This window comes from Silene latifolia, chromosome Y (genome assembly GCF_048544455.1).
Source record: "Silene latifolia isolate original U9 population chromosome Y, ASM4854445v1, whole genome shotgun sequence".
NCBI lineage: Eukaryota > Viridiplantae > Streptophyta > Magnoliopsida > Caryophyllales > Caryophyllaceae > Silene > Silene latifolia.
In genome coordinates, this window is record NC_133538.1 from 472,868,172 (window position 1) to 472,882,382 (window position 14,211).

General features: G+C 35.8%; 1 non-coding gene across 1 annotated transcript; it reads left to right on the plus strand.

Moving 5' to 3' along the window:
- Positions 1-212: 212 nt before the first annotated feature.
- Positions 213-319, plus strand: LOC141636214 (small nucleolar RNA R71). The gene has a single exon (XR_012540841.1). It is a non-coding gene; the product is annotated as a small nucleolar RNA R71 (small nucleolar RNA).
- Positions 320-14,211: the final 13,892 nt, after the last annotated feature.

Genomic DNA, 14,211 nt, shown 5'->3' on the forward strand with positions numbered 1-14,211 from the left:
ATTGTGTGATAGAATCTACCCCATGCCTTCCTCCTCTAGTGGCCTTTTGAGGCCTACTATATTGGGAATTATGAACTGCCATCTCTTCGATTTTGGCCCATGTTTGATTGTCATCAACTTCGGTAAACATCCCATTGGATCCCATATTGAGAACATTGCGGGAATCTTCATATAAACCCTTCCAAAATTGTTGCACAAGGAACCACTCACTAAGCCCATGGTGTGGACAAGAACGACAAGTGTCCTTAAATCTTTCCCATGCTTCATACAATGATTCTTCATCCCTTTGTTTGAACCCGGTGATTTGGGCTCTCAACATATTAGTCTTCTCCGGAGGATAGAATTTCTTGTAAAAAGCAAGTGCTAGCTTCTTCCATGAATCAATACCAAGGGTAGCCTTGTCTAGGCTCTTCAACCATTGCTTTGCGGTACCGATCAAAGAAAAAGGAAACAATACCCATCGGATTTGGTCTTGAGTAACTCCGGTTTGAGAAACTGCATCACAATAGTCACAAAAAGTCTCTATATGTGAATGAGGGTCTTCACTAGGCATCCCTCCAAATTGACTTCTCTAAACTAGTTGTATGAATGTGGATATTGCAATGAAATTACCGGTTAAATGTGGTGGTGTAGGAGTACTGATGCCCGTCGTTGTGTGCACCAAAGATAATATTTATAATTTACCAACTACAACTATAGATAGCGGTAGCAGGGTCGAACCACAGAGAGGCGGTGCAATTATCAGTTGTCTAATTTTAGTCTTAAAGTAACAATGTAAGGGGGGGTTTGATTTGGTTTGTTCTATACTAATAGCAATAAAAGAAAGATAAACTAAGCTAATTGATGAAAACAGATATTAAAAGGGTGCTAAGATGGTCGGTTCACTATAGTTTCGGCGGCAGTGTACTAGGTAGGTCTAAAACAAACACGTGAGACGGAAAAATAAAAAGTCCTCTCGGTCCATTCTTACAGGTAGCATCTTTCGATCTCGCTACAGGTCCCTAATATCACTAATACTAACTTTCGTCCTAAAAAGTGACTAAAAAGGCTAAACTAACTTATCTTTCGATCTCGTTAATCTAGTCGTCTTAATTAGGTAGGCTATTTTCCTTCCCTATCTTTCGATCTTTATTGGGTCGGTCAATTCCTAAACATTCAACTAGTCGCGTGCACTCGATTCGTCAAACATAGCAATTAAATTAATTAAAACGAAGCAAATCTCACGTGGCCAGTCGATCGACCAGGGAACCCAGTCGATCGACCATGGCGTGATTTAGGTCGTATATTCTAATGCCGCCTACACTACAGATTCCCTACATCCTAGCACAAGGTATTTAGCTACTCATGACTATGACGAAAACAACAATAAAATTAACGAATGAAACTACTGAATTCATGCTTGAAATAATTAAACAAACAAATAACATAAAGCGATAATTTCGGCTTCGGGAGATCTAACCTAGCAGTTCTATACTATAAATGAAAGCAAACAAACTGAATATTAAAACAGATGAATACCGTGTAGAGGATATGCGGAAGAAAGATCAAAACCGAATGCGAAATTAAATTGTATTAAACAGTATTGAGAACCCTAATTATTTCCTAAAAACTGATGATAAAACTTGATAAAAACTCGATGATTGTATCAATGCGAGCAGGTTACGTTATATAGAAATATCACGTAACTTTATTCCAAAACCTAAAACATAATGGGCTTCTAAATTCTCGATCTTCTTATTCACGTCAGAATTAGCGGCTTGGTCGATCGACCACAAAAGGTAGTCGATCGACTGCTCTTCGCTAAACAGTAGCTACTGGAACTCGTGGTCTGGTCGATCGACTAAGGCGTGATCGATCGATCAAGTAAAGTAGGCGATACTTGACTTCTAACTTCTCGTGGATTTGTCTTTCGGGCCTCGAAATGCGCACCAAGCTCGTTCCTTGAGTAAATACTTCATGTCAAATGCAATGCAATGTACTCGGGGACGGATTTAGCTCAATATCTACTCATTTTCGCATAAATCTGCAATATTACATAAAAATACGAAAGTAGACGAAATGGGGCAAATAGTAGCCTTAAACTACATAAATGAGCTCTGAAATGCGTGTAAAATAGGGTGTAAAACATCATATAAATGACACGCATCAAGTACCATTTGGTAGGTTCTCTTCGGTTGGTACGGAATGTGATGAAAATTTAGGCATTGTGGGTTGATTTTGTGGTGGGTTTTGTATTGGGTTGTCCTCTCCTTCTCTTGCAAAAAGGGTTGGTGAACTCAATGTTATTTGGTTGTATATCCACAATCTCTCCAATACCTACAACTCTTGAAGTACGTCTAGCAACTCTTCTATTGTTGGTTAAGGTTCTTTCAATCTCGAAATCAATAGGTAATAAATTACCTTGTGATCTCCTAGTCATGCAAAATATCAAACATTTGAAAATAATTAGAACAACCTTGAGGAGATTAACTTCCCCAAGGTAAATAAAGACACAACTAAAAATAATTAATGAAAATCAAATCAATTTAACACCGTCCCCGGCAACAGCGCCATTTTTGGTCCGGTTCAAACTCGTCGTCAAAAGCTACCAACCAAAACAATATTTATAACTTCACAAACTACTCTTACTAAAGAGGTAAGTAAAGGTCGGATCCCAAGGGACGGGTATTGATGTAGGATTCTCAATTGTAAATAGCTATATCTTAGGGTGTCACAATTTGGGTTGAGGTGATGTGTAATCTAAACTAATCAACAAAATGAAAGTAAAGTAATGAAAACAAGGCAAAGCAATTAAAGAGGTTTGTAAACAAATGATTAAAAGCACTAGGGTGTCATGGGTTCATAGGGGATTCATGGGAGTTGATCATACAAACATGTTCTCAATTAGATGCAAGCACTTATTGTTGTGATGGGATCGAGTTTGTGTATATCTTACAATCCCTAAGAAGGTTTGGGTCCCGGAACCGAGTCATCTAGACTGTACAACACCTACATGTCGACTTAGTCCTTCCTATTCAACTCTATGCATGGTCTAATGAGGCTCGAGTTGGTTTATATCTTACAAGCCTCATTGAAGAGATAAGGGATGGATAAAAAAAATGCAATGATTCATAGGCTCGCATTTCATCAAACATAACATGTGCATAGGTTGAAATCACAACAAGCAAGCAAATTAATTATGGAAACATATTAGATTAAGCATAGATCAATCCCCATGTTTGTTTTCCCTAATTCCCCATTAACCCTAGCTAAAGAACTACTCACTTATGATCAAGTTTAGCATGCTAATAAGGTTGTCAATTATACTAACAAAGCAAAACATGATGAATAAATGAAAGTGATTAACAATAATTAAACAAGGGTAAAGAGGAATTATACCTATGAAGATGATTTCAAATAATAAAGCAAAGAATAATATAAGTACTTGATAATTGATGGAAGGTTGTCAATCCTCCAAATAAACCCAAATAATCTTCTAATTACCCAAATAAAAGGAAGAACAATAGAGAAATTAAGGAAAGATTAAGATGTGATTAATATATATAAATGTATTACAACTAAATTAAGAGAGCATAAGATTGGATTAAGAGAGTATTAAGAGTTGATGCTAATCTATGTAGTACAAAGGGGTATTTATATTAAAGATTAGGTACAAGGATTAGGGTTACTAATGGCTCAAATGACTATTAAGACCCTAAGAAAACTTGAGGAAATGCTACTCTCGAGGGACATGCGCGGATCCTTGTTGCTAGTCCCGCCACGATCCGCTCGTCCCGTGCTGAGGCACAACCTGTTCTGTCTTGAGATCCGCTCGGATCAGGGAGGGGACGCTCGGATCTTTTCACTCCAGTCCGCTCGTCCTGGGATCAAACCGCTCGGATCCTTGCAGCGTGGTACGCTCGGATCATGCTCAGGCCACTCAGATCCTTGGGCAGAGTAGTTCCCTTGTTTAGCTCCTTAACAATCCGCAAGGATCGTGTTGGGGATGCAAGGATATTTTCATCATTACCCATTTCACTTTATTTATCTACTTAGGCCTCTAGTGTCGGTCTTCTCTTTGATGCTTGGTCATTAGATGCGATCCATTTAGCTCTATTTCGCCTCGTAAATGCAAAGTTAGCAATCCTTTCCTACCAATGAGACAAAACCCCAAAGAATATGCAAAATGGGAAACTAAAGATAGTAAATGACCCAAATAAGTGCTAGAAAGCATATGAATGAGGTTAATTCGGGGACTAAATGTGTAACACCCCGTAATTTTGAAGACCCTTATTATATTTTAAAAGTAATATTTTAATCTATTTGAAATAAAATTTATTTGATAAAATATAATCTTATTTTATTTTGAAGAAATGTAATTATTTTTGATAGTTCAGAAATGTTTAAAAGTGATTTAAACTATATTTAAACCTTTTCCTTTGATAAAATAGATTTCGGATAAAAATCGTAAAATTGGGATTTTCCTATTTCTTACGGTCGTTGGGTAAACGAGTTTGGATATTGGGCATATGAGTACTTAATCTTTTAGTAAATTCGTGTTTAAGAACTTTAATATTCTCGGAAATCGCGTTCGACGAATATTTCTAATTGCCGTCGAAGCAAATCCCAAAACGTAAACAAATGACCCATCTCCCCAAGCCTTTTGGCTGGCCACCTACCCTCCATTGACCCCTATTTCAATTCTCATTTCCTCCATAATTCACTCTCTCTCTTCCTTTCATCAAACACCAAATGCATCTCAAAAATCCTCCTTACAATCCCTAAATCCACCATAAATCCTTCATTTCTCCACCAAATCTCATAAAAATTATATATTTCGAATCCTCTCTTCAATCCTCATCTACTAGTAAGCTTTATTTTCATTTCCCCCAATTTTGTTTTAAGGCTCATCTTTTAGGGTTTTCGAATTTAAGTTTAATAATTGTGTTTTTGTTGTTCTTATAGGTGAAGAATTTGAAGATGGGTTAGGTGACTCATATGTGGTTGAAGATGAAGAGTAATTTTGGGTTTTAGAAGCTTTCTCAAGTTATTACTTGTCTCTTTGCTAGCTTAAGGTAACTATTCCGAGTTACTCGACGAATTAATGTCACATTAGTAGTTGTATTTGTTGTTTGTTGTTGTTTGTTGTCGTTTGTTGTTGTTTGAGACGATCTCGTTGATAAATGAATGAATGGAGTAAGATGAGTATGCTTATGTTTAATTTATGTTACCCATTTGTATATTATTGTTTGGAACAAATTTGGATGAGGAATTATGTGTTGTGACAAGTCCGTGTTTTGGCTGGAACGCGTCAGTACCGGACCGAGACAGTTTCCAACGTTTCCGTAAATATGACAGATTGAACGACATCGAAAAATTAGGTGGTTTAGCCACTTGAATCACTCAATTCGGAGTCCGTATGAGTAAATGGCGTCGTTTTATCGATTAAAATTTATAGAAAAGTTTACCCTTGTGTGAGACGGTTATTTATGCTATTTTATTATGCGAGAATCTTGTGGAATTAGTTATTTTGTAAGTTGGAATATATTTCCTTATGTTGATAGTTTTTCACATGATAGAAATTGGAAATGGCATGAGAATGATATTGTGATGAATTTTGTGAATTGGGCCAAAGTAGGCCAAGACTCTGAGCTGGGCCAGATTGACCGAACGAGTTTGGTCAAACTAGGTTTAAACCGGTCAACCTCGATTTGACCGATGACCCGTCGCGGGACTCGGGTCGAGGGTTTGTCTTTGAGGTGAGATTGGTTGTTATTGGATGTTTTATGTTGATGCCTTGATATTTGTGACTATCATTTCACATGTTGGTTGTTGGATGCTTTGGATGCCTTATGCTTGAGTCTTGTTGCCTCTTTGCCATTTTAGCTTGTTCTCATGGATTATGGTACTGTTGGTTAGCTGGAACTTGGATTATTATTGATATTGGAGATATTGTTGGTTTGTCAGCTGAATATGCTCTTGCGTAGCCTTTCATATGCTAGGGTGTGTATGATCATTTGTGTGTGCAAGTTTGGACTCTTTGCCCCTCTTATGGTTAAGTGGGTGTCCTACTTGTCTTGTGTGGTGAGGGCTAAAGTATTCAAGCTGGGACTAGGTCCTAGGTGAGTATTTCGGCCTTCGCCATAGATAGGCTATTATAGTCTTTGACGAGTATATGTTCATCGCTTAATAGCCTTTGTGTCTTAGCTTGGTGGGTTTATATCCAAGTTAGCGCATGACCTCCTGACGTACTCTTAGAAGTATGTGGTCAGCTTAAGTACTAGCCAACCCTTTGGTGGACTCCTTAGGGTTACTCATGTGGTGTTATCATGGGTCTTGGATGCGGTAGTTTTCCGCATGTCGCTAGGTCCGCGCAGGTTTAGGACTAGGGTGTTTACCTTACCTCGTGGTATAGGCTCGAGTTACAGAGTGACTATTGACGGTACTAGGAACTTATGCCTGTCTCTAGATATGTTGTTCTTTTTTGTTTGATGATTCTATGAATCATAGAAGGTGAGATGCAAGCCGGCTATGGTTGATAGAGTTTGGATTCCTGGATGTTATGTGATTCACATGATAGTGTAGTATGAGTCGGTCTAGTATTCACATGCTAGGACTATGTGTTGATATATTGTTGTTCACATGATAAGCACGATTGTCTAGCATCTATATGCTAAGGCTATGTGTTATTCATATTCATATTCATATTCTTATGTTTACATGTTATATTAATTATGACATTTCGTGGCTGGGAGAACTCGGAGTTACTCCCCACTGACTGTGGCTTTCGTATTTGTATAAAATGCGATTGATAGGTAGGTGATGCATATATGGAGTACATGGACGAGCTAGCGAGCAAAGTAACCTTGGGACCTAGATTGGCTTTATTTTATTGTGACCCTTAAACACTTTTTATGTTATATACTTTTTAGGGACATATGTCTCCCTTTTTCATATTTGGGTTGTATAACTTTGTTTCGCGACTTTAGCGATGTTTTATTTATGAGATTTATTTTAGACCTTGCATGTTTGACACCTTCCCATTTGGATATTTTTATAACGAGTTCGAGTTTTAAAATTACAGGGTTTTTACCCAAATGAACCTATTACAAACATATCCATGCAGTTTTTATCTAGAATTATGTGTTTACTTTTCCGCAATGAATGAGGGTGTCACAGTTGGTATCAGAGCATATTTGCTCCCGACGCACGTTTGTGCACCCCCCCAATATAAATAACTTGACCTTAAAATAATAAACTTGAGAGATGGGTAGGATGGGTAGACTTAGGACCTTATGTTGTAGCCTCTTTGTGATTGCTATTTGTTAGGTGCTAACCAATGTTCTCTTTTGCAAGATGGCCCCTCCAAGAAACGTAGATAATGCAATCTTACAAGCTAGGTTTGTTAATTGTTAGTTATTAATTTTCGTGCCGTTGAAGCTATGACCGTGATCTTACTCGTTGGTGACCAAGATTGATTGGCCGTTGCCGAATGTTGAAGATTGGTTATGCCAAATGAAGAATGCTTCCACTTTCTCGATATTTCTTTTCGTATTCAGTGTACCTTACCTTAATCTTTCAATCTCGTTGTTTATTCGTCTTTCTAATTCCTCTTCTCTCGCCTTGGTAACTACTCTTCTATTCTTTCTCCCGATTCATCCTTGGTTCGTTTTCTTCTTATAATAAGTGTCCCTGTGGACACCTTCCTTTTATTCCGCGGGATAGTCCCCTTGTTCAAGAGAACCCGGTTTTGAGAGAATGTTTTTAACTGAGCCTCGTACCTTGGGGTGAGTGAATGTATCATTGGAGGGCGTGAACAAGTTGAGAAATTGATTGTTTAAGGTTTGAGTTGTATATGAGAAGATAACTTGGGATCCTTTGGTTAGTCTTGTTAGTTATGCTTGTTGTGAGAGCCTAGTGAGTTGAGAAACACCTTGAGATTTATGTCTATTGAGAGCTTGTTTGTTATAGGTGATTGAGCATGGATACTACCTTAGCACATAAGTTGGAATGAACCTAAGCTACTTCATTTGAGAGTCTCGATGTTTCTTGTGGAGAATTAAAGGAATGATAGTTAGCCCCAATCTTTGTAGGCCTTGAAAGGAATACAATAGGACATTGACGTTGCTTAATGGATTGGTATCGTACTTTGGAATTAGTTAGTTTGTTAAACCTTTTGAGTTGACCAAATCTAGTATAGAGTAGCCCTTGTTGACCTTTTGAAATTTGAGAACACGTGGTTGACCTTATTAACCATATCTGAATTTGGGAATTTTGGTGGAAAGTTGTTTGAAGTAGTTCGTGAGTTCAAAGATGCGATTCTAATTTATGGTATCGGAGACTAGAAGTACAAAGTGGTGAGATGATAGTGTAAACAAGCCATGGTACTTGGGGATGACATAGCAAGTGAAGTTCGATGACGAGAATTGTAAAGGAGATACTTTGGGACTTGGATGGTAACAAATGAATTTGTGTGGTGAATTGATTTTGGCTCTTGGAACCAATTGAGTTGAGGAATACCTACCATTGTGGAGTCCTTGTTAGTCCTATGATTTGGTAGACTTTTGAGGCTTTGTTGAGCACCTTAGTGATGTAACCTTATCATAGCGAGCATAAGCTTTCATTATGCCGCTTCTGTTCTCCTCTCCTTCTCTTTAGCGTTCGTTGAACCCTGTTTTTATGCCGAAGTTTACGTATCTTCTTCTTGCCTGAGATATCTTCTTAACTCGAGTACCTCTTATTTCTATCAACCGTTATCTTTACGGTCCGACTCCTTAGTTTCCTAACTTGTCATGCTCATGCACCCTTCGAAAATATTTTACCGTTTCTCTATCCCGTTATCACTCCTTATATCCTTAGTATAGTTGGTACCTTGTTGACCATGTTTACAGAGTTAGTAGGATGTGATTTGAGGATTTTTGTATTTTGATTTTTGTCGGGAATTGGTGTAGGAGTTTGTGTCTGTATTTGACCATGTGATATGAGAGTTAGATTTTTGATGGAATTCTTATGATGGCAATGTTGTAATCTCCTTGCGATTTGAGGTTCACGTGATTTGGTGGTATAAGACTCACTTTGGTTTCGATTTGATGATGAGACTAATGGGATTAGTTTACCTTGGTGGAGTATTTCTATGGTTATTTGGATTTGTTTTGGGCATTGTTCGTTCGGGGATTGTTCGTTTGTCATTTGAGCCTTACTTTACGGTATTGGGGATCGATAGCTAAGTTTGTGGAATGTTATTGTCAGTTTGGACCTTATATTTAATCCTTTGAGGAATCTTTCTATTGGAATTGAAATATTGTTGGGAAGTAGGATAGTGAATCTTGAGTAAACCAATCAGATGATTTGTGTGATGAACCCATTTATCTTATAGTTAGTGCTAATTATGGATTGGATAGTGCAACTTGTTGCTTGTGGGTTGGTTTCAAGCATGAATGCGTTTGGGAATATTGAATCTTGGTAAGGGTATAATATTGTTACTAGTTTCGACTTTGGATTTTGATTTTGTTCGGTGGAGGATATTGGTGGAAACATTTTGATTGGGAAATTGTTAAGTTATAATTGTAGAGGATAGGATTGTCTCAAGGATTAGCTTATAAGTAGTCTGGTCGATGAGTGGTTCAGATGGCTCTTTGGATTAATGTGGCCTCTGGTTATTGCCTTGTTGATGTTCAGAGGACCTAGTAGGATGACTCTGTGGTTGGAAAATTGAGTGAGTAACCTCTCTCTATGTACCGATCTTCCTAATTCCGATCTCCGACAATTGTCATTCTTGCTATTCTGGCTTGTTCCGTTGAGTTCGCCTTTTTGGAACTGTTGGGAAATGTGTCCTCAACAATAGTGCGATCACATGATTTAAATATCATTATTAAATCTCATATAAATAATACGTAAGGGATGATTCAATTATATATTCAACTGATCAACATTAATCGGTAACGATTGGCTTGCTAGAGTTTGACGTTACTGTCGTGGGACGGTGGTGGTCAGTTGATCCCTTAAGGTCACACCTAAAGGATGATGCCCTTATCTATAAAGTTGATTAATTGTATGACGATACAAGTTGATCAATTCCTTAAAATTGAACAATTCAATTGTGAGAGAGAATAATATTATCTTATTGTAATAGGATTAAATAAGATTTATTTTAGTAATAAAATGCTTTGTTACTAAAATTGTTTATTGTTTGAGAAACAATAGAGATAAGAATGAATGGTTAATTATAATTACAAGATATTGTGAATTATAATTACATGACCCATTGATGCGTGTCTAAAATATGATGTTTCACACTTTATTCTACACGCATTTCAGAGCTCAAATGTGCAATATATGCCATTATTTCCCTATTTTCCTCTACTTTTGTGTTTTTGTCTATTATTGCAGAAATATGAAGAATTGAGCGGAAATCGAGCCAAATCCGTCCTCGAGTAATCTGCATTGCAAATGACGTAAAGGAATTGCTTAAGGAACGAGCTTGGTGCGCGATCCAAGGCCCAAAGACGTATCCACGAGAATAAAGCAGTCAACTAGCAGCTTAAGCAGTCGATCGACTAGACCCATCAGTCGATCGACCTCCCTGCTTAGTCGATCGACCACATCGCTGCTTCAGACGAGAATTAAAAGATCGAGGAACTTAAAGCCCATTGTGTTTAGGTTTTGGAATAAGATGTTACGTATATTTCCTATATAACGTAACCTAGATCATCAGTTTATTATGAAGTCTTTTATTCAGAATTTTACATCAAGTTTTAGCATTAAGTTTTCATTCAAGTTCTTTATCGAATAGTTAGGGTTTGGGATTATTGTGAGCATCGGAATTTCGGATCTTAATAATCAATCTTTCCCCTGCAATTCGGTATTCTTCCTGTTTACTTTCAGTTCATTTATTTTGCTAATAGATTAGAATTGCTAGTAGATTCCCGAAACCATCTTCATTATTGCATGTTAATTGCTTCCTTCCCTGTTTTAAGCATGAATTCAGTAGCTAGTTTTATCGTTTATGTTATTGTTTCTACCCTTAGCATGAGTAGCTAAATCTATAGTGCTAGGATGTAGGGGAATTGTAGCATAGGCGGCATTAGATTGAACACGGACTGAACCCGCGTGTCAGTCGATCGACTGACATTGTTGGTCGATCGACTGACCCTGTAAGGTTATCCTTCGTTTTAATTGTTCTTAATCTTGTATTTAACAAATCGAATGCATGCGACCAGTTAAATACCTATTTTGTGACCGACCCATTAGATCGAAAGATAGGGAAGGTTATTTGACCGTCAATTAAATCGACTAAACTGTGCTAAGATCGAAAGATAGGTATAGTTTAGACCGTTAGTCACTTTTCAGGACGAAAGTTAGTATTAGTGGCATTAGGGACCTATAGCGAGATCGAGAGATGCTATATGTTAGGAGTGGACCGAGAGGACCTCTTATTTCCCGCCTTACCTGTGTTTGATTCAGACCGACTTAGTTTGCTGCCGCCAAAGCTATAATGACCTGACCATCCTAGTACCCTTTCTTTTATCTGTTAAATTCGTATTTTTAGTTTATTATCTTTGTTTGCTCTTAGTCTTAGACCAATTCAAATCAACCCCCATAATAGTTACCTCAGACTGAACATAGATCAACTAAAGTTTACAACTGCCTCCTTGTGGTTCGACCCTGTTACCACTAGCCTAGGTTAGTCTTAATAGGAGATTATAAATTTTATCTTTGGTACTCACAACGACGGGTATCACCCATTTTATTTATGTGATCAAGTATCACTAGTCAATTTATTGGATGTAACTTAATTAATTCATAAAATGATATTTATGTGATAAATATGCATTAAATTAATTAATAACATGTATCATACTACATGTGACATATTGTGTGACAATTGACAAAACAAAATGGTGGTTCATATTATGAGTAAACCGAAATGGAGGAGGAGTTAGTGGGTTGTGGTTATTTTATTTTATGTCATAAAAATAAAACAATGATGCCTACACCTAATAGCCTTACACCTACTCTTACACATCTATTTATTGTGAAGACAAAAAGTAATAAGTAGATGCCATTTTACTCCATTCCAACCGTGACTTCTCTACAACAAAAGAGGATTTTATTTTTTCTCTTATCATTCATTCATATAAACACATGCAAAAAGTTCATGTATTTTTCCTCTCTTCTCTCTCTCTTTAATCTTCATCAAAAATATGAGTTTTTGATTCAAATTGTTAATAAAAGATTACTAAAATTATTAATGTAATATATGAGTGTTAGTAATCAATATTAAGGTAAACTACTAAACTAATATCTAGCTAATATTATTTAGTGGGGATAAAGGATAGTCTTGGGTGCAATCAAGAGGAGAATCTCTACTTTGGGATTTTGAATGTTCATCCATTATGGAAAGCTCAAGAACTAACAAGAAGGAGATCTTGTTGGTGCCCATTTGACCGAAATTCATATGGTGAGAAAATGATTTCTTGACTTATTTATTTTAGTTTGCATGCATAAGATCTAGAATTTATTTTATGACTAAATAAATTTGAAACATATAAGAATATGTGGTATAATGAGATATAGATTTCCAACAAGCGGTATCAAGAGCACAAGGTTGTTTGCATGCAAATCAGTTATTGTTTTTCCGAGTTATATGATTAACAAACAAAACTTGTAAATTTGTGATATTATGATATATCACGAAAATAGTTTATGAATGTTAAAGTTTCTGATCCTAAAATGTATTTAGGATATTTTGGTTAATTTATGGATTTTTATTGTTCATTTTATATAATATTGGCATTAAAATGTGATTTTTATGATAAAAATGTCATTTTTGGACGAAAATTAGCTAAACTTCGAATTTTCCAGTGGTTTTTGTATATGTTTTCACATATATTATTTTTAGATGATCAGGAAATTTTCATAATTTTATGAGTTCTTATGCTCGAAAAATGGATTTTTCATGATAAAAATCGGATTTAGATGAAAAATAGGTTAATATGAGAAATATTTCGAATCTGGTCATAGAAATTTAGTATGTTGTCACATGCAATTTTACAAGATGTGTGTAAAATAATAGGCTATAATGAAGTCCTCATGCATGATTTATGGATTTTTGATGAAAAATAGCATAAATAGTGACTTAATTAGTGAAAAATTGCTAAAACATACTTCATGACTAAGGAAAAACGTCACATGTTGCATTTTATTATTGTTTTCAGATCTAAAATTGAAAAGTTGATGAATATAATTTTTCTCATGTTTTTATGATTTTTATTGATAAATCCGATAAACCGCAACATAGTTTTTCCGATAATTTTACGAAATTTTAACCTTCATTTTTGAACATTATGAGTGTCATGGTATTTTTCCAGAATGTTCACAAGTTTTAAATTTCAAATTTCAAATTTATTTGAAATTTTGTGATTCATTTGAAATTTATAGCTTTTTATTGTAATTTTAAGTCCTTTTATGAACAATATTAAGAAATATGAGTTAATTATGGTCAAATGGTTAGTGAAGACTAATTTTTGAGTCCTAAGAAGTTAGGGTAATTAACTTGTGCATAAATATGAATTTATGTAATTTTTGTGATTATAAAACGTTGAATCACGCAAATCCGTAAAAACCGTGTAATATACGATATTGGCTCCATAAAGGCGATTTAGCATAAAATTGGGCATGTTCATACATATTATAATGCTGCATTTTATTTATGATTGTCATAATTTTATTTTATGTAATTTGTTTTTTTGAATTATGTAATTTTTACTTAGTATGGCCTTAGTTTTTAATTGATATTACCCGAAATGTATGGGAATATCGATTCGGTTGTAATTTATTGTGATCTCGTATCACCGTTTTGTAATTTAATAGATTTATTTTATTTTAATTACAAATGTATAATAGGAAATTATGTAATTTGTTATGTAATTTATTTATTTCGGAGTTTCTTGAAGACGGTGTCACTCAAGAAGGAAATACATAAAGACGGTGTTACCTCGAGATGCGTGCCTCAACCGAAGTTCAAGGGACCAATGGAGTTGGTTTCCGAATATGTAATAGTTAATTAGATTTTCTATTTTAGGAAGGCCATACTAGGATTTTTATGCTTTGCATTTTATTTATATGTTGCATGCATCGCTAAATCGCCATAACTAAAACATGCATCATCTTTTAATCGAGTATATCGACCGTGTCAATTATAATTATCGTAATTCACCGCTTTAGTTCACT